Source organism: Anguilla anguilla, chromosome 3 (assembly GCF_013347855.1).
Source record: "Anguilla anguilla isolate fAngAng1 chromosome 3, fAngAng1.pri, whole genome shotgun sequence".
In the NCBI taxonomy this organism is placed as follows: Eukaryota; Metazoa; Chordata; class Actinopteri; order Anguilliformes; family Anguillidae; genus Anguilla; species Anguilla anguilla.
In genome coordinates, this window is record NC_049203.1 from 23009730 (window position 1) to 23021591 (window position 11862).

Genomic DNA, 11862 nt, shown 5'->3' on the forward strand with positions numbered 1-11862 from the left:
AGTATGGACTGGAGTTTCAATTTCTTGAAGTTTTTTGTAAAATTAGTTTTTACTTCCTGAAAAGTTTTTTTTTCCAGGTTTTCAGGTTTTTTCCTTTTTTATATGGGAACATTTAAGTTCAATATTGTTTTGTTATAGTTAGAAATCCAATATGGCAGGCCAGGATAGTGTAAATTGGAAAAATAACTTAAGCTATGGAAAAAATGCTAATATGCACATAAACATTAAAGGCTATGTGCATATTATTTAGGAGATATTGCAGGTCTTTTTGCAATGACTAAATTTGGTCACCTTATTAAATTCTGTAGGGGAATGATGTCATTAATGGGTACCTTCAGCATAGCCCGACATCACAGACTGCTTATTTTTCTACAAACCTGTTAGTAGGGGATCCAATTCTGAATTCTGTCTGGGTATTTTTTTCCATTATTCAAAATGGTGGAAGAGCGGGAAGAAATATTAATAACAGGGTGCCTACCTTTGACACTTGTGAAAAAGTCAAATCTGCTATCCACAGTTTTTATGCTAATAGTTGAGATCCCTAGGCATATCACAAGGCATCATCAATTTATTCTGGCCAGAGAATTGGTCACACTCAAAATAAGGAAAGATTATCTTGTGAAGTGATCAGAATTTTTGGAACCACCCTATGAACATTCCTGGAGTACACATAAATCCCAAAGCCGTTTGACTAATGATGCAGATGGGAATTACCTCACACTTAAAGAATAGCTTGTAAATTTATCTTCCAACGCGCATTAGATTAATGTTCCTTTTGCGAATTGGCACCCTTTAAACGCAGGGGAGGTTTTAACCTTTTAAAAAGAACTCTAGTGCTGCAAAAATAATGCCAAAGACCAAGGATTGCAGCTGGTTTGCAAGTGTGTATCTCGAAATTCATGAAAACGATAAGCAATATTGAAAAAAAAAAAAAATACACTGGGTTTCGGAATACGAGCAAGAAAATTTTCAGATAAATGATGTGCATGTAAATACTCTCTCGCTCTCCATCGGCAATAATGAGTCCTGATTGTAAGAATGAGAGGTGAGCTTAAATATGCATCTTAATATGTTTTGCTTTCACTCCCAACTCCCAACTCCCACCCCCACCCCCCCCATCAGAACTACCGCGGAGTTGGGGTCACCTACCACAACCTTGCACATATTTCCAGGGCTATAATTTTAGGAGGTGTAAAGAGGCTCAATTGTGGAGTTTGACAGCTTAATTAATGCCTTGACATGCATGAGTGGCAGGACAGTATTGCTGGGGAGAGTTTATTCTTATTTCGCTTCCGGCTGGGAGAGAAGAGGGTACAATAACATGGGATTTGGCTCGCTCTCTGAATCATCCCCTAGGTGGGAGAGACAATAGCGGATGATGCAGCTGCTCGGCCCAATGGTTAAATGATCGCCGAGGAAAACAAAAGGAAGAACAAGCGTCTCATCAAGGTGGTGGGCGCTGTACAGCTGTACTGTTGTTTCCACTCCAAAAACAAATTATACATTTTAAATGTGACTGTAAACTTTGACTGTTTCAAAGCAGAGAGTAACCGAAGAGGATTGGATCGCAGAAGGGATACACTCAACACTTTTTTATTTTTGTCAAAGAAAGAGTTTTTAGTTTAACTGATGAATAAGAAAATTCACAGTCCTGGTGCTGTGGATATTATATTGTCTCCTATGAGGCTAAACTGCTGATTGATGTATATTCTTTTCAGTAGGGTATCGTGGGGATATGCTCCTGCTTAGTATCGTTTACACTGAAATAGTTATTCCTGATGTACCCAGTGTATTTGCTGACATTCCCTCCACCTCAGTAAATGTAATCCTGTGTGATTTGTCTGGTCTAGATTTTTTTCTGAGCAACCCCATTTTGCATATTGCTTTTAGAGCCCTAGGTGAGTAATTGGCCTGCCAGTATTATAACCCATCTGCTTATTGATCTTTGATATTGATTATCCACATTCATGGTTAATAATAATAATAATAATAATAATAATAATAATAATTTCACTACTTGCACCTAGGTCTCTCCACAGTTCATCACAGCCCATAGTCAGTACCAGTTAAGTCTATAAAAATAATTTAAATTATATTTTTTTATTTCCTCTTGAATCCATAAATAAATAAATAAATGTACATTTTTATTTAAAACAACTAAATGGAAATGTTAAGCAGTTTTTAATGATGGTAGTTTTTTATATATATATAAACGTTTGATGTGTTACGGAAAATAGGTTGATTAATATTAATATTACACTTCATTTTAGCTTGTTATTGAAGTAATATAGAACAATTCTTAAATCTTCAATCTATTCAAAAATCCATTATTTGTTTCATCAAAATAGAACTATTACAGTAACCTGCAATGGATGGATGCAAGGATATTCTTATCAGTCTCAAGAAATCTGATATCGGTTGAGCTTATATTTTTACCAGGCTTTCTGTGATTCTATTATTAGTATTATTATTTTAATTTCTTTAAATACCTGAATTTCCAGGCTAATTATTCAGAAAACAGATTCTAAACTGCACTTTGTATTTTAGCCGGCATGCTTATCACTTCATGTGTATCAGTGTTCCCAAACACGACTGCAAATCTGTGGAGAATCACACCAGTAACGGCCTGAAAGCATGCAAACAGCTTGAAAACTTTTTGGTTAATTAGAAATAATCTGTTAAATCTGAAAACACTACTGCAGACTCAATTTCAATAAAACAGGTTTCTAACCAAAGCATACAGTTATATGAAAAGAAAACTATTTTTTGTGAAAATAGATTCTTGTAAAATTGTCAGTAATTTTCAGGAATTGTACTGATGTCGAAAAAATTAAATCATTTTAAATATAGTATTTCATCAATGCCTGGTTGAAACCCCAGAACTTCTGCAGAGGAATAGCTATATGGATAAAATGTCTATATTTAGATTTTGAAATGAAATACTGTATTCAATATGGAAGTTTATTTTGTGTTTATTTATATTTGTATATTTTATATGCTTTGAGTTTAGGCCCATTTGCTGGCAGGGATTTTATAAATATTTTCCAAATTATTTTTTAAAAAATTATTATTTATAATGGAGACGCCCGTGATATCATTGAAAAAATACAATGAATAAATTTAATTTGGCGTCCTGTTGTCAGATCATTTCAGGCATAAAGCCAGGCACAGAATAACGGCTGTTTGGATCAATGACTCTCAAGAACAAAAAATAAATAAATAAATTACTGAAATAGTCAAGTAACCCTATTAATGAACGTCACAAGCCATGAATTCGCCTTGATTACAGACAAACTGATGAGGGAGTCAGTAATTGAATACAATTTTCTCTGATCTTGCCTCACATCAAAGTGTAGTCCTACAGAACATATTCCATTGAACTGGTGCTCTTATTTTCCCCCAACCAACCCTAAAGGTACATCAAACGTGAAAGAACAGCACTCTGGGGCCGAATGTGATTTCAGAAGGAATAACCAGACCATGCGTCTTAATGAGTAGGATGTGACATGATTGGATAATTGAGCTATAACAAAAGAGGTGGACATGAATCAGCTGGTGCTGGTGACCCTGGGAGTGATTCTATCAACTGACCATTAGGAGCTTTGAGCGAGACCGGCATCCCCCTATTTTTCCAAAGCAAGTGCCGCTGTGAGCTGACTGCAATAGGAAAACAAACGAGGCATTCATTCGGTGGAAGCACAGTGGGTTTACAAGCTGACATGGAGGAACACAGTGGGTTTACAAGAATGTTTTTATGCAAGAAAACACTGGTGCGAGGGTATGCAAAAAAACATTGTAGATTTACAAGCTTTATGTGCACAAAGCACACACACACACACACGCACACACGCACAAACATACGCAACTAACGTGGATTCGTGAGCACATGTGGAAAACTCTATGTACAAGTAAATCAAGAAAGGTGTTTGATTGCCTTGCACAATGGCATATTTTGGGTTTATGCACTGAGCTTACAAACAAAGACATACAGTAAGAGCTGGGTGTAATTATATTGCTGGTATAATGAACACTGGTTCCTTACACCTGCAGATGAACACAGCAACCCACTCCATCTTAAACAGCAACACGAGGCTCCAAAGTACTTCTCATGTAAGCTAATGCCACATAAGCCAAAGAGTGATGATATAGAAACTCATTTTTGCCACCAAAAAAGACTGGCAAGGAAGTCAGGAAAATGCAATATCAAGTCAAATCAAATCAATTTTATTTGCATAGTGCTTTTTTACAGACAACTGTCACAAAGACACTTTACAGAGTAGCAGAGAAAGAGCAAGAAACAGAGCAAATGATATCAATGATGTAATTTCCTTAAAATCAAGGACTTCTTGCTGGGAAACACTGTAGTCTGCAACCTTTTTATTTGTGCCGCTCAGTGTGGAATGAGATAAAGAAAGGGAAAAGTAAGAGGGAAGCCCACTGGGCTAACTTGACAGAGATTAGTCTAATTTCAAGATAACGGCATAGGGAGGAAGTGGGAGGGGTTTTGTGGCTTGAAAGGGACTTTAAACCCGTGGAGATGCGGGGTGGAATTAAAACGTCATTAATTGTGCAGCCATATTAAAAAGACCCTGGAAAGTGACCTCTGCTAATATGGGGAGCAGTGTGCGAGGAAAAAAAAGAAGAAAATAACGTGTTAATCTTCTCTGTACTCCTCAGATAAATGTCAAGAGTATCTATCACCTCAATTAAAGAGGAAGAAGAAGCTGTCGGAATCTGAACAGGGTGGACTGCTAGAGCCTCACTGTGGTGCTTCATCCTCCTTTGGCTGTTTTCAAAACGTTCATCCAGACATAATTGACCCAGATTATGCAATCTTGTCCTGTATTCCAGGACCTGCATGCATAAAGTATCTCAAGAAGAGAAGTGCTGGTCCAGGATCAGGTTTGCCCTCGTCCATATCCTAACCATATCCATTTTGAACAAACTGGACAGAACTTGTTCTAGATCAGCGCTCCAGCTCTTACATGCATTATGAATATGGGCCCTTTTCATGATTTCATGAATTCATACTAAAAGTCTTCCTGCTTTTTTCTTAATTTTTGTGTATGTGGCTCGCAGATTAATTTTCATGGCTGCCATAAGTTCTCTGAGTCCGTAAAATTGATGTCAATAAGAATTTTCTGTAGATAGCTGAGGAACAGCTGGCTTACACAGAAAGAAAAAATGTTGAGCTCAACTTATGGCTTACATTTCCATTTTATACAGCAAACACTGTCTGTATTTGTAGATATCTTTTCATAGTAAATAATGCTTAGAGTAAATTAAGTGTAGTCATCATAAAAACATCAACCGTCACACAACCTGTACCACACAAATGAAACTCCTGGAGAAGACATCCAGGGATCACAGATGTCCACTGGACCAGAAACCAACCAGTAAGATCACATTGAATGACCTTAAATAGGAATTGGTTGTCTGAACTCTGTGAGCAATGCGACTTTTATCTATTTTTGAACTGCAGGAAAGGTTGCAAGACTGTGAAAATAAAAATAAAAAATCTCTAACAAGCACTGTAGCAAGCACTGCTATCATTCTCTAACAAGCACACGTTCTCATTTTATATGACCCTGTAGTCCATTATTGTAAAGGAGTAGAGCATATAGTGTATGTAGCTTCAGTCTTATTCATAGACTGGCGCTTGCTAGCTCCCCACTGGAAATTGACAGCATTATTCTGTAAATCTCCAAGGGGAATTTGACTGCATGTGCATTATATGCGGATAAAAAGAGCACAGAACAAATAATCAATTCTATAGTGGTTGCAGCCATGAAAGTCTACCAGAGCTCTCCTGAGTGCTTCTATAACTCTCCTGGTTCACCCCTGCAGAGATGCACCAGTTAGGAGAGAACAGAGGAGACAAAGAACACAATATTGCAGATTTTACATATTTTTGTACGTTACTTTATTTAATTTATGAACTAATCTTTCATTTTTATTTCTGCTTTTATCCATCCATTTTGTTAAAACGTTCATTCTTGGCGAGGGTTGGGCGTTGGGGAATCCCAGCATGCAGTGGGTGAGAGGGGAATCCCAGCATGCGGTGGGGGAGAGAGGCAGGAATACACCCTGGGAAGGTCGCCAATCTATTGCAGGGCACACACACCATTCACTCACACATTCATACCTAGGGGCAATTTAGAGCCTCCAATTAGCCTACTTCACAGTCTTTGGACTGTGGGAGGAGTACCTGGTGGAAACCCACGTGGACACGGAGAGAACTTGCACAGAATGTCCTCACAGAAAGGCTCTCGGTTGGGATTCAAACTCTCTACCTTCTTGCTGTGAGGTGACAATGCATTTCACCCCCACTGTGTCCCTCTGCGTGTTTGTGTTTTTTAAATCTTTTTACAAACTGCATGTAAGACACTTTCAAATGCAACATAAGAAGGGTGCGCTGCAAATAGTTACTTTTAACATACTACTATACCATGGTGCAGGTCAGTAGTGGATTGACATTTTTAAGTTTATGGCATGAAGATGTTACGTTTCGCTGAGGTTTTTATGTTGAATGTGGTCCATTCATCCAGTTTACTACAAATTTAACAGGGGCTTCACAGTGCTGGCAGTTTTCTGCACCATCACTTGACAGATAAAACACCATACCTGGGTCAAATACAATTCTGATGAAAAAAACTTCAGCAAGAGAATTTTCAAGGCAAAATACATACTATCCAATGAACTAATGAGTTCCGTTTTAGTTTATTTCGGTTTAATAAACATTGACCAAAACGGTCAGTAATCCGTAGAACTTTTCCCGATGTCTAAAGGACTCAAGTATTTCAAATTAAATATTTGACCCAGGTCTGCACAGCATACAAACACTTACATTGCCCATGGTGTGACCCCTTGCCCTGTTCAGGGTGCTATCCGCTCACTCTTTAATGTAATACAGGAGATGGGGCTCACGCTATTCTTCCCCAAAGAGCTCTATCAGAAAACCCTCCTGCCTGGTCTCTGCTCTCCTTTCACTTTGATCTGAAATTAATCTCTTCTGGTTCTGCCTTGGAACAGCGGTCAGGCCACTTCCTCAGCAATGTGAGGGCAGATTCACCTTGTCTGCTACCATTTTTATGCTTCGTGCTTGGTCAGTAGCGTATGCAGTGCACATACACATTTGTGCATGCATGTGCACAAGTGCATGTGTGTGTGAGTGTGCCTGTGTGTGGTGAGGCGGGGGGGGGGGGGGGGGGGGGGGGGTTTCCTCTTCTCATTTCACATTCATATTCCTCAGCATTCATTCCTGGGAAGGATGAAGGTGATCAGGTTTGCCCGTAGGATTCCTCCATCCAATGGACCAGTAGAATGCGGAAGCACGAAAATATTAAGCCCCCTGGAACCTTTTGATTGATGGACATCTTTTCTGACAGTATTCCGTAATTACTCTAGATCACTCAGTTAACTAAACACCCTAGGCTATTTGAATTGGAGTTATGCAAGGGACAGGGAAAAAGCGAGACAATGACCTTCATTTTGAAGAATGTCAATGTAACCAAGGGGCTAATTATACCACTATATGGCCGACAGTAAAGGTTACAGGTATACAGCTTTCTCAGTGGAATATTTACACTTATCATGCAGGGTTCCTGTTACTCCTGTAGAGCACAAGTAACAGGAACCCGGCATATAAAGTGCATAACTTTATAATGAATGAAGAGTATTCTCAGTCATAAAGTTACTAAAGAAACAACAGCATCCTGAAACAGCACGGATGAACTTTAAACTTATTTGTCACAAAGTTAAAAATCCTTTTAAGAGTAAAAAGATGTCTAAAAATGTTGTCCTGTGAATGTAGTCCATACATTTTTTTCATTGTTTTCTTTTTATGCACCCAGGCGGAAAGTACCAGATTATCCAATGACAGGATGTAATCACAGAACCACCGACCTTTTCAGCTTTGCTGCCCTCTCAGCAGAAAGAGTAATGGGTTCACAGTGCAAGGGCACGCAGGTACGCAAATGTCTGCACTTTCACAGCTGATCTTATGGTAGCAAGATAACCGCAAGCATGAATGCAGATTGAGGATACTGTGCCAGCATCTAGAATCCAACTCCCAAGTCTATGTGTTGTAGTTTTTTTCTTTTTGGTCAAAAATGCCGATGGATTCAATGCACTCCTTACTCATATCAGAAGAAACAATGCAACAGAAGTGTATGATGTCTACAGGATCCAGCTGTTCCAGGGGTGTCCAACTTTAGTTTTGACAAAACACAGGTCAGACCAAAAGGGTCCTATGAATACTAGGGTCACCATTTTTTGTAAAACACATGACACTTGGATTTAAACTTTATAGTTTAGCATTATATTTTTATATACTCATTGGTTCTCCATAAACACTGGGTTGGCTCAATCACATGACTACTCATACAACAGCAGCAGCGACAGCAACAACAACAACAACAATAATAATAGCAATAATAATATCAAAAGGGTCTAAGTGTGCATTTCCGAGTGCAAATATTCACCTGTAAAAAATGGGATAACCCCAATTATGCATTATGTTCGTTAAATGCATTTCTCAATCAGCATGTAATCAATGTCATGGCACTCCTTTGTTTACCATAGGCTGAAGTACTCACCATGGGCTGATGATGCTCATAAAGAAAATATAAGGGGGCAAGTAGGCTGACAGCATGTCTGTGGTCACAGATGAGGCAGCAGATGGCACAGACAAATAGGTTTTGCACATTTTATTTGATTTGTAAGGGCAATCAATTACTTAAGATTTGATAGCAGAAAGTACATAGCTCATCTAAGGAGTGGAATTGTGGAGCAATGTTCAGACTTACCAATAAAGCTCCCACTCCACCTGAGCCATGCAAAGTGAGATGGGACAGTTAGTATTCTGCTATGTCATACCATTTCCTGTACCTCAATTTATATTCTGGACCTGTGTGAACCTAGAAATGGACATCTCACCGAATACTGCTGAGTCGGCACAGCTCAGCTGTGCAGCTAGAGTTTAGGGGCCCTTGCACACAACAGTGGAAGTGACCTCCATTGGCCTACCTACAGTACAACAGAGTGATCATTTAAATGTGAGAATCTTTTGGATGCAAGTTGAGGAAGGATGTAGCCCATGGGTTTACAACTGAATTCCTGGAGGGTTATTCTTATTTTTTAAATTCTTGTTCCAACCTGTTATTCAGTCTTCATCGTTTAAACAGCTCTATACACCACTGCTGCTTCACTGTTGCATCAGACCACAGGTAAAAATGTGTTCACCATGAATTTAGGGGCAGTTTAAGTACATGACTTCATAACAAATATCATAATAAATAAATGATATGTCCAATGAGACAATTAAGGGCAGAAGCTGCCATGAAATCCTGAAACAGATCGGCCCTTTTTCATGGGGAACTCACGGGAGCTTGCAGGTCCAGATCTTTTTGGTTACTCCATCAGACTAGCTAGCACCTTTACTTTTAGGAACTGTGCGTATAAAATTTACTCAGAAAATAAATGCCTAAACCTATAGTTAGACATTTGCCAAAAGATGCCTTGGCCAGAACAATTCAGGAAGATGGACAGGTAAAGCAATGTCTGCCATTGATTCCACAATGCAGGATACCTCACAATTTTTGTATGAACATTCAGATGGGTTTCACTTAAGCGAATAAGGGAATAGAGTGAACTAATGAGACTCCTCCCTGTAGGGATCTGATTCCAGACCACTGGGGTCAGTGGTCCAGTCCAAGAGATCAGACAGGATCCATCCATTTCTTTCTTTAAATAACTTTTAAAGCTCACTTTTATACGCTTACTTTTAATGTTGTGGTTACTTGTTTTGACTGCATTTTATCCAACTTTGGATTTTCTAGTCACTCTCCTGTGCCATTTTTTCCTCTTTGTGCATTTAATATTGTGTTTTATGTCCATTTTATTTCCCTTATGGATAGATGCCCTGTTTTTATTTATGCATCAATCTTGGAAAAATGTATGACCTTTTCAAAGTGCAAAGGGTGCAATAAATGAAATCAAGTTATTACTATTATTCCCCAATGCACACTACAGCATAGCCTATAAGAGACCGGCCAGGCAGAAAGGAACATAACCGGGGAGCTGTGCCTGTTTTTGGCAGCTGCTAAAAGCGTCCGAAAATCCCGACTGGTGATGTCATCGTGAGATTTGAAGAAAGCGGGAGGAAAAAAAAAGAAAGCGGTTCTGGGTGGAATTGAAATTAATGAGCGTAATCAGCGGCGAGCAGCGAACGAGGCACGGGCAATTAATATAAACGGGCTTCGAACGGCCGGCAATCTGCATTGAGATGCAGCTGAGCCGCCGCGGACGGCAGATGTCCTGGAGGACAGCTGCTGCCGCCGCCGCCGCCTCCCGCTTCTGCTGAAGGGCCGCGCGGACGGCCGGCCAAACGCAAGCTGGCGGGCTCCCGGCTGGCTGCGGCGGGCGGGCGGTCTCCCCATCCGGATGGAAGCCTCGGCGAAATCCGCCATTTAAATGTGAAACCGTACAGCGTCAACGGATATTACACATACAGAACATAGTATATTAGTCATACATAGCTGAAGTGCGTACATGAGATTTATACCTTAAGACGGGGGTGCCAACATTCATTCCGGGACAGCTGCAGTTTCTGCAGATTTTTTGCGATTTCCTTTCCTTTCAGCAGCCAATTTAAGAAATAATAATAAAATAAATAAATAAAAATTTTAAAAACAGGCGTACACTTTAACCAATCAATAACTTAAATGGAATGCTAAAGTGTACTAAAGTGCACTTAAATTGGGCACCGAAGCCCCTAAGGTCAATTCTCAGACAGTTAAAGCTTCCATTTTCTCTGATGTTCTTTATTGAAATAATTCCATGAGAAAAAAATATTACATTATAATTAATTCAATTGTGGACTCACAGGTCAAATCTTTGAGGCACTAATAAGTGTGAACACCTGGCCACTGAAACTAAACTGTGGAAAATGAAGAGCTCAGTGGCAGTGCAATTGGCAACCAGCCAATCCTGCGTAATGCTAAAATAAGTTCAAGGGAAGAATTGTGAACTCGGACATGTATTCAACAACCTGAACTGATCAAGGGAAGGGCTGCAACAGCGTACACATTGATGCGGTACAGCAGGAGAGGGGAAGGGGGTGTGTTCAAGGCAGGACTTTGATTGACAGATCACAGTTTATATTTGCCACTCACCCACTACATTACAGACCGCATACTGTATATGAACAGAGAACACACACACACACACACAGATACAGTAGAAGCCTCAGTGGAATCCTCAGTTTGTGGCAGTGTATTGTTCACTGGCTCCCTGGTATTCCCTTATATTCCTAGCCTCCTTATCTTATATCTTAAGTCTCCATCTTCCTACTTTCCAGCTCACCGATGGCGGGTGTCAAAATTACAACAGCGGAGTCCATTACCATCTCTCCTCTCTTAAAGACACACCACATTACCTCTACATTTACGTTGCCCTCCACTTTCCCCTGTATTCACACCTCATTATCTATTATATATATTGCTGCCTTTAAAAAAAAGGGGGTCCAGCCGAATGTCGATTTTCAAGCTATTTGTCTGGAAAATATTTACTGGAAAAATGGAAGTCTTACTCCCTCTAGTGGTGATCTCAGCAACTTTCTGGCCTGAAGAATAAAAGATGCTAAAACCATATTAAATAGATCAATTCTAACAAAATCATTTGAATGTAGATTATTTAAAATCATGCATGCTGTAACATAACTACATTTTATTACTGAAATGCCAAATTTATCTAACACAATAGGTTTTACAGTTTGGTGATCATCATGGCATAAAAGCATCAAAAATTCATGGACCTTTAATAATTCCACCAAGAATAATTTCCCAGGTATAAAATGTACTA